The 8,637-nt window shown below is 43.4% G+C and overlaps 1 long non-coding RNA gene across 1 annotated transcript; it reads right to left on the reverse strand.

Moving 5' to 3' along the window:
- Positions 1 to 2,308: 2,308 nt before the first annotated feature.
- LOC125933376 (uncharacterized) lies at positions 2,309 to 7,145 on the reverse strand. Its single transcript, XR_007460937.1, has 3 exons — positions 6,900 to 7,145; positions 4,381 to 4,427; positions 2,309 to 2,426 (listed from the first exon to the last, which is right to left on the reverse strand). It is a non-coding gene; the product is annotated as an uncharacterized LOC125933376 (long non-coding RNA).
- Between the last annotated feature and the right edge of the window lie 1,492 nt (positions 7,146 to 8,637).

Raw genomic sequence — 8,637 nt, forward strand, 5'->3', positions numbered from 1 at the left:
TGTACGTGAAAGTGCCTTTTTACCTGATCTAAGGCCCAAACTTTTTATATAAGCGGCCCCCACTTAAAGCTCCACACAGCGTGTGTGTCTATGGGGATGTCGACTCCACCTCCAGTACGAGGGTGGGCCAGGCAGTCTGAAGCCCACCAGTTCACTCCGTTGCCTTTACCAGTCATTGGCTTTCAGGGGTAGTTCAGCCAATGGGACCCAAACGGCCCAAGCAGTAGATGTCTCATAACTGCTTAGAATGTTGGACAAAGGATTTCTGCCCTTGCTCTGACATCATAACACGGAGAGGGAAAGCCTGGAACATTTACCACCAGGAGGAAAACAGTTATAGAATTCAACCCACAGGAATGCAAACAGGTACAGTCACTCTGGAAAAAAGTATGGAGGTTCCTCAAAAAGTTAAAAATAGGATGACGCTAGGATCCAACAATCACACTACTGGGTATTTATCCAAAGAATACAGACATACTGATTCAAAGGGACACGTGAACTCCCGTGTTTATAGCAGCGTTATTTATAATAGCCAAGATATGGAAGCAGCCCAAGTGTCCATCGATTGGTGGACTGATAAAATGGTGTATGTATCTACAGTGGAATATTATTAAGCCATAAAAGAAGAATGAAATCTTGCCATTTGCAATGACACAGATGGAGCTAGAGACCATAATGCTAAAGGAAATAAGTCAGAGAAAGACAAATACCATGTGATTTCACTCATATATGGAATTTAAGAAACAAAATAAATGAGCAAAGGGGAAAAAGAGAGAGAGGTAAGCTAAGAAACAGACTTAACTATAGAGAACTGGTGGTTACCAGAGGGGAAGCGGGTGGGGGGATGGGTGATGTACAGAATTGTTGAATCACTCTCTTGTTCTCCTGAAACTAACATAACTTTGTATGTTAACTAACTGGAATTAAATAAAAGCTGGGGGAAAAAAGAACTAAGAATTGAGCTCAGAATTAGTGAGCATCTAAAATAGCGTGGCAGCTATGTAATAGTCTGGCGGTTCCTGAAAACATCAACCATACAATTATCATATGACCCAGCACGTCCACTTCTGAGTCTGTGTCCGAAAGGAATGAAAGCAGGGACTCGAACAGATATTTGGACACCTACGTTCATAAGCAGCACTATTCACAATAGCTAAAAGGTGGAAGCCACGTAAGCACCCATCAGTGGATGGATGGGTCCACAAAGTGTGATATATACGCGCAATGGAATATTATTCCGCCTTAAGAAGGAAGGAAATTCTGACACATGCTTCAACATGGATGAACCTTGAGAACATTACGGTAATTGAGATAAGCCAGTCACAAAAGGACTAATACCGCATGGTACCACTTGCCAAGGTCTTAGAGTAGTCCAATTCATAGAGATGGAAAGTGGAATGAGGGTTGCCAAGGCTGGGGGCAGGGAGAAAAGGGAAGCTGTTGTTTAATGGGGACAGAGTTTCAGTTCTGAAAAAGGAGAAGAATTCTAGAGATAGATAGTGGTGATGGCTGCACAACAGTGTGAATGTACTTAAAGCCACTGAACTGTACACTTAAAAATAGTGAAGACGGTGAATTTTATGTTATGTGTATTTTACCAAAAACTTTTAATTAAAAAGTAAATAATAAGAATAATAAGAATCATAATTAATCCCACATATAGACTACAGCCAAACTGAAAGACCAACACAGAAACAGACTTAGAGACTCTTGATTAAGCTGGTCCTAAAGTTGGCCATCTCATGAATTTCCATGATGTTTCAGCCTTGGGGGAGGAGTGGCTTTCTGATACTTACAAACTAAGTCATCCTCACTGCAATACTGTACATGGAAGAAAACATTACCAATCATTTCCAGCAAACCAACCCACTGGAGCTTCCAGTCAATCACCTTCCTCTCCATCACTAAATTCCCTGGATTTGGCCAAATGAGAGATCATCCTGTGGATGACACATTCCAGCCCCATCCTTCAACACTTCTCAACCCCTGGACTCACCAAACATCGTCTGCCAGTCCTGGGCCATACCCCAGACTCCTGTTGGAGGTCATCACATAGAACCTCCAAAATCGTATGCTCTGCTGATCTTATGACTTTGCTAAATTAACACCTAAGTGGGACACAAGGTGTGTCAAATGGTGAACCACAGTTCAACAACAGACCACAGAGAAATTTAAATGGAGAAGTTTATGACTCGCGTGTCCTAGAAGAAGTACATGGCACAACTTGAGAGAGACCATAGGGAGAAGATCAAGGCAGAATACAGGCAGAGAGAACAGCAGGACCCGGGGCACGTACCTTTAACAGGGTCCATGGGTGTAGTTCTTTGGAGTTCCTGGATTCAGACTGGAATGGTCCATTCAAAACAGCAGGGTTTTGATAAGCCCTGGGGTTTTGGTATCTAAGAGGCACACAAGGCATGCGGGCCCTGAGAGAAAAGGGAGATTATGGATCACAGGGGCTGTGGGGGAAATCATATCAGGAGTTTACATTTGCCGCTTACTCTTCAAGCTGCTATTCAGGGTAAGTGCTTGCACGAGGGGGCTAGTGTCAGTGTAAGGTCTCTGCAGGCCACTGGCCAGACAAAAGGGATGCCAAGCAGCACCACCATGATGTAGCTTGGCTCAACTCCCAACAGCCCCTTTATCATAATCAGCTGTCCTTATACCCTTCTCACTTTCTCATCCCTTCACACCCACTCTCTGGCATTCAGAGGCTGGTCCCCACTTTCCAGCCTGAACTTGATGATGTAATAGATCAGTTAATGACTTCCCTAAGCTCCTCAGCTCTGTTTGGCAGCCAGTTCCCTCTCCTTTTCCCTAAAGTGGCCCTGCCTTCAATGTTCCAGGCACTGCCTCCCCTCACGCCTTCCCTGCCTATGTTTTCAAGTCGTGCCTCTCCCTCCCTTTCTCTCGCACTCACTCTTGTTTCCAGCTTCTTTCCCACAATCTATAAACATACTCATCTTCCCACGTTTCCCATGGTTAAACAAATACGCTTCTTGACCTGTTGTTCCCTTCTAGCCGCCACCTTATCACTCACCTCCCTTCACAGTCAAGCAGCTTCAAAATATTTGTCTGCCTTCCCTGTCTCCACCTCCCAGCATTTCCAGGCTGCCAGTCAGGCTTCCCGCTCCAACCACTCCAATGGAAACATTCCATTAACAACCACTTGCCCTCTTATCACTAATCCAATGGATGTGCTTTGGCAGTCATCCTCTCACCTGAATTCCCTGTCCCATTTGTGATGGCTTCCTCGGTATTTCCACCTCCCTCAGCTTCTGAGACAATATTGTTTATAGGCTGTCTTTCTACCTTTGTGACATTCCCCCCAAGCCCCTTTGTGAGATCCACTTTCTCTGACTCTCCCTGAGAGGTCTACAGTCCTGCCCAGGGCCCTCTTCTTTTTTTATCCTACGTACCCATTCCAGTGACTTCATCCAATCCCATGTGTGCAGGAAAAGGTTGACTCAGGAGGTCTGGGATCCTCAAACCCTGCATCTCCCAAAGAAAGGTTTGACCCTTGCCCACCTCCTGGAAGAAAACCTCTAAACCCTTACAATAGCCTACCTAGCAAGTGTCTGTTTGCCAGGGTCTTGGGCCATGCCAGATAGCTTAGGCAAACAACGTGATCTGTGGTGTGGGTCTTGGGTCATTTGACCTCTGGAGGGGCTAGAAGTAGAGTAACCAAGGTCGGTCATGTGGGCACCCTATGCCCTGGACGCACCCAAAAAAACCCCTGGACACCATGGCTCTGGTGAGATTCCCTAGCCGGCAACCCTCCATACGTATTGTCACACGTCACTGTGGGAGTCCACTGGAGGGACCAACAGGAAGCTCATACCTGGACTCTGCCCTCACAGCTTTTGCCTTTGCTGATTTTCATCTCCTCCTTCCACTGTAATAAACCATTACCATGAGTATAAGAGCTTTTCTGAGTTCTCCAAGTCCTTCTGGTGAGTCACTGGACCCGAGGGTGGTCTTGGAGATGCCCGGCACAACACACTATGTCACTAAGAGTCATATGCTGACGACTCAAGAATCCATATTTTTTCCTGTTCACCCCAGTTCTACACAGACATCATGACCAGATGTTTCAATAGTGCTACAAATTCACACTGTCCAAAATTTATCTCCTTATATTCTGCTCCAAATTCATTTCTCCTCCTGTTTTGCCACAAACCCAGTCAGCCATGTCCAAAATCTGGCAGTTACCTTACACTCCTCCCTCTCCCTTGACTCCCCTGCCAAATCTGTTAAGAGCAGCTTACTGACATCGTGGGGTCCTTCCCTTCTTTCCCCACCACACTGTTCCCCTTGACGCAGGGCCCCGCTGTTTCACCTGGAGCACACAATCAGTACTCTCTGGAAAGGTCTCCTTACCTCCAGGCCACACTCTTACAATTCTCTCCACGTTAGACAGAACGAACCTTTTAAAAAAGGAAAACCAGACTTTAAGTTCAAGAAGGTGCAACTTAAATGAGTATTACAGTATAATGGATATAAAAACAGTATGAATCTATACTCATGAAGAGAAAGGCCATTAGTGAAAAAGACATTTCAGCAATTTTTAGAGAGTTTAAGAAGTGAATGAGAGCAGGGAAACAGAGAAGTCGGGATGAAAAAAGACATACCCCATTACACAACCCTTCAGAGAAGCTTTGGACTTTGGATCTTTGCATAAGAATTGACCAAAATATTTATTAAAAGAAGTTGAGGGGTGCCTGGGTGGCTCAGTCAGTTGGGCGCCCGACTTCGGCTCCGGTCATGATCTCACCGTCCTGAGTTCGAGCCCCGCGTCGGGCTCTGTGCTGACCGCTCAGAGCCCGGAGCCTGTTTCGGATTCTGTGTCTCCCTCTCTCTCTGACCCTCCCCCATTCATGCTCTGTCTCTCTCTGTCTCAAAAATAAATAAACGTTAAAAAAAATTAATAAAAAAAAAAAAGAAGTTGAATTTGGGACCATCGCAGTGGGGTTGAGGCAGGAGATTCAGCCTCTCCTCATTCAGGAATTTCGGGAATCTGCACCTAGATTCTGGCATTCTGTCCTGAAGTGACACTTGTTCCTTGGCAATCCCCTATCACACAGTGAGAGCATACACCCAAACTGTCCTCATCAGGAAAGAGTCCCACCTGCACAGACAACACTAAGAAAAACTACCTGTACTAGGCAACTGAATCCTTCATTCCGAAATACGTACTTTTTGATTTATTACCAGAGGAACACGTGACATTATTTTGGCCTAAAATATTGCTGCAAAACTGGCTTACGTACTTTCCAGTTTAAAATCCTCCAACGGTTCCCCATAGCCCACAAGATAAAATTCCAACTCCTTTCTTGGCATCAAGAACCTCCTAGTCCAGACAATTTTCTCATGCCCCACTGGTATTTTACATTCCATAGATACTGATGATCTGGCAATTTTATGCTTCGTGGCCTTTATCCATGCTAGTCCTCTGCTCAGAATGTATTTCCCCCAATCCTTTCCAGTGGGCATACACTAACATGTCTCAAGATTTAGCCCAAGCGAACCGTAAGTGACACCCCCCCAAAAACCATGTAAAATCAGTCCCTTCTACATACATTTCTATCAACGTTCCTATGATACCTTATAACATTTACAAGATTACTGTCTGTACTTTGTGTTCCATGAGGGCAGAAACCTCTATTCCCAAGGCCCAGAATGTGAGAGGACTTCATAAATCCCTGATGAACAAGTAAGTTCATCACGTAAGGATGGGTTTGTTGTCCACTGTAGGTCTGATACCAGTTCCATCAGTTGTCTTATGCAAACAGCATGTTATCTATCAGTAAAATAGGAATAATAATATTAGCTACAGTGTAGGATTTTTATGAAGATAATAATAACAGATACAATTTATTAAATACAGATGGTGCCAAATATTATCCAAGATACTTATACATTTTTAAAATTCATTTTCATAGTTACTCTGTAAGATCGGTACTTTGTCCCCATTTTTATAGTTGGTGAAATTAAGGTTCAAAAATTAAATAAAATAGCCATTTTAACTTCTATCATCTGGTATACTGTGGGCTCTCAGGAGATGCTAGCTCCCTTTTCTATACCACTCCTCTCTGCCCTATGACATCGAGATAAGATAATGGAGGAAAGAAGGTGTCTGGGCCAGGAGACAGTGCGTGGGGTTAGGGTGACAGTAACATACCAAAAACAAGGAGATTAAGTGAAAGTTTGTATACTGAATGCTAAGATCTTCCCTCTGTCCAGACTTCCTCCCCATCTCAGGCCCGAAATTTCTGCCAGCCAGGCTTTCTGCCACCATGCAGGAGATCATAGTGCCCTCTCTGGACAATTTGACCAGCACCAAAAAAAATGTCATCAAAATGGACCAGCCAGGTCACCCTGCAATGAAGCCAGTGTGCAATAAGCTTGTTTGTGCCCTATTCTGTGTTATGAACACAGAGCCGAGGTTGAGAATAATGGTCAATGTGCATATAGCACATATTATGTGCAATAAACTATACTATGAGGTAGTTTTTTTTTAATTTTTTAAATGTTTACTTATTTTTGAGAGAGAGAGAGACAGAGACAGAGCATGAGGGACAGAGAAAGGGAGAGAGATACAGAATCAAAAGCAGGCTCTAGGCTCTGAACTGTCAGCACAGAGTCCATCGTGGGGTTCAAACCCACAAACCGTGAGATCATGACTTGAGCCGAAAGTCAGACGCTCAACCAACTGAGCCACCCAGGCGCCCCGAGGTAGTTAGTATTATAATTCCCATTTTATAGACAAAGAAAGAGACATGGAGATGTCAAGGAACATATCCAAGTCCACACCACTGGAAAGAGAGGGGCATAGCGCCCACACTTCTCTTCTATTTTGGCATATATTATTATTATTTTACACGCATGTTTTTCCTTACCTTGCACTGTCCCTCTTCAACACTTTCCATTGTTTCTTCCACACAACCTTGTTCAGGAAGCTCCAAGAGGATGGGCTTTACCAAATAAGGCAGTAAGCCAAAAGAGAGGAAGAGGAGGGATCCAGGAGACCCAAAACAAGAAGAAGGTGATGGGAATCCCCAGGATGTAGGGTCAGCAAGCTGAGAAGGCAGCCTCTCTAGATTGGAGCAGGTCAGAAGTTTCCAGAAACAATATCCTTGAGAAAACCTACTCTGTAAAATAGTAATTTGTATGAGCATATTGAAAGGAGATACATACTTCTAAAGTAAAATGTGGGGTTGCGTTAGTAACTACTACAGAGAAAAACTAAACAAAAGATAAGGTAGTTATTAACTACAGGATCAAAAACAGTGTAAGCAGTAAAATTAATTCACTTAATTTATGAAGTGACTCAGTTGCAAAGTGTTTACATGATCAAAATGATATATACACTGAATACTGATCCAAAAATAATAGGCTGGAACTGTATTTGGAGATGTGAAGAGACGTGTGGGTTCATCCAAGTTGGGGAAGTAGAAAGAGGGCTAGAATCTCAGCCTCCACATCAAGAAGTCAATGGAGAACTACCTAAAACTGAAAAGACAAGAACTAGCAATACAGTGTGCTTTGTCGAAATACAGAGGTAAATATGAAACAACCAGCTCAAAGAGGTACCAAAGGTTGACTCCAGGAAGCAGCCACGAGGTACACAGCTGCTGGGCTTCCTAACAAAGGAGATAGATAGATAGATAGATAGATAGATAGACAGATAGATGTATCTTTAATAAATATTTAGGAGCATCTGGATAGCTCAGTTCATTAAGCATCCAACTCTTGATTTTGGGTCAGGTCATGATGTCATAGTTCGTGAGATCAAGCCCCAAGTGAGGCTCTGCGCTGACAGCAAGGAGCCTGCTTGGGATTCTCTCTCTCTCTTTCTCTCTGCCCTTCCCCTGCTCGCGCTTGCACTCTCTCTCTCTCTCTCTCTCTCAAAATAAATAAATAAACATTTTAAATAAATAAATAATAAAATAAATACTTAAAAACTAAATAAATATTTAAACGTAATTTTTAGAAATAAGTAAAACATACTAGGAAGTAAAACCCATTTAAAATATCAGCAATAACATATGCCCCCCAAAAAGAAAACTTAAAAACAAGTTAGAACAAATATCTATGCCCTCAATATACAAAGCTTTAAAATTCTAATGAATAACATGAAAGAAAGCTTGATTAAGTGGAAAACTGTATCTTTATGTATGGGAAACAAAGTATTTTCATTACCTAAATTCTCCCTAAATTGATCTAGACATTCATATGACCCCAATAAAAATAATAAAAACTTTGGGGAGAGGGTGTCCTAGTCTGCTCAGGCTGCTGTAACAAAGTACCACAGACAGGGCGGCTTAGGCAAAAGAAATTTACTTCTCACAGGTCTGGAGGCTGGAAGTCCAAGATCAAGATGCCGGCAGGGATGGTTTCTGGTGAAGCCGCACTCTCTGGCTTGCAGACGGCCACCTTCTGGACCTGTGTTCACTTGTCACGTGCACCCCCAGTGTTTCAAAGAGGTCTTCTTTGAAGGCCACGATCCTATCGGATCAGAGCCCCTCTCTATTGACCCCATTTAACCTAATCACACCCTTAAAGGCCTCCTCTCCAAATGTAGCCACGTGAAGGGTTGGGGCTCCAACATATGAATTCTGGGGGGACACAATTCAG

Source organism: Panthera uncia, chromosome D2, assembly GCF_023721935.1.
Source record: "Panthera uncia isolate 11264 chromosome D2, Puncia_PCG_1.0, whole genome shotgun sequence".
Classification (NCBI taxonomy): Eukaryota; Metazoa; Chordata; class Mammalia; order Carnivora; family Felidae; genus Panthera; species Panthera uncia.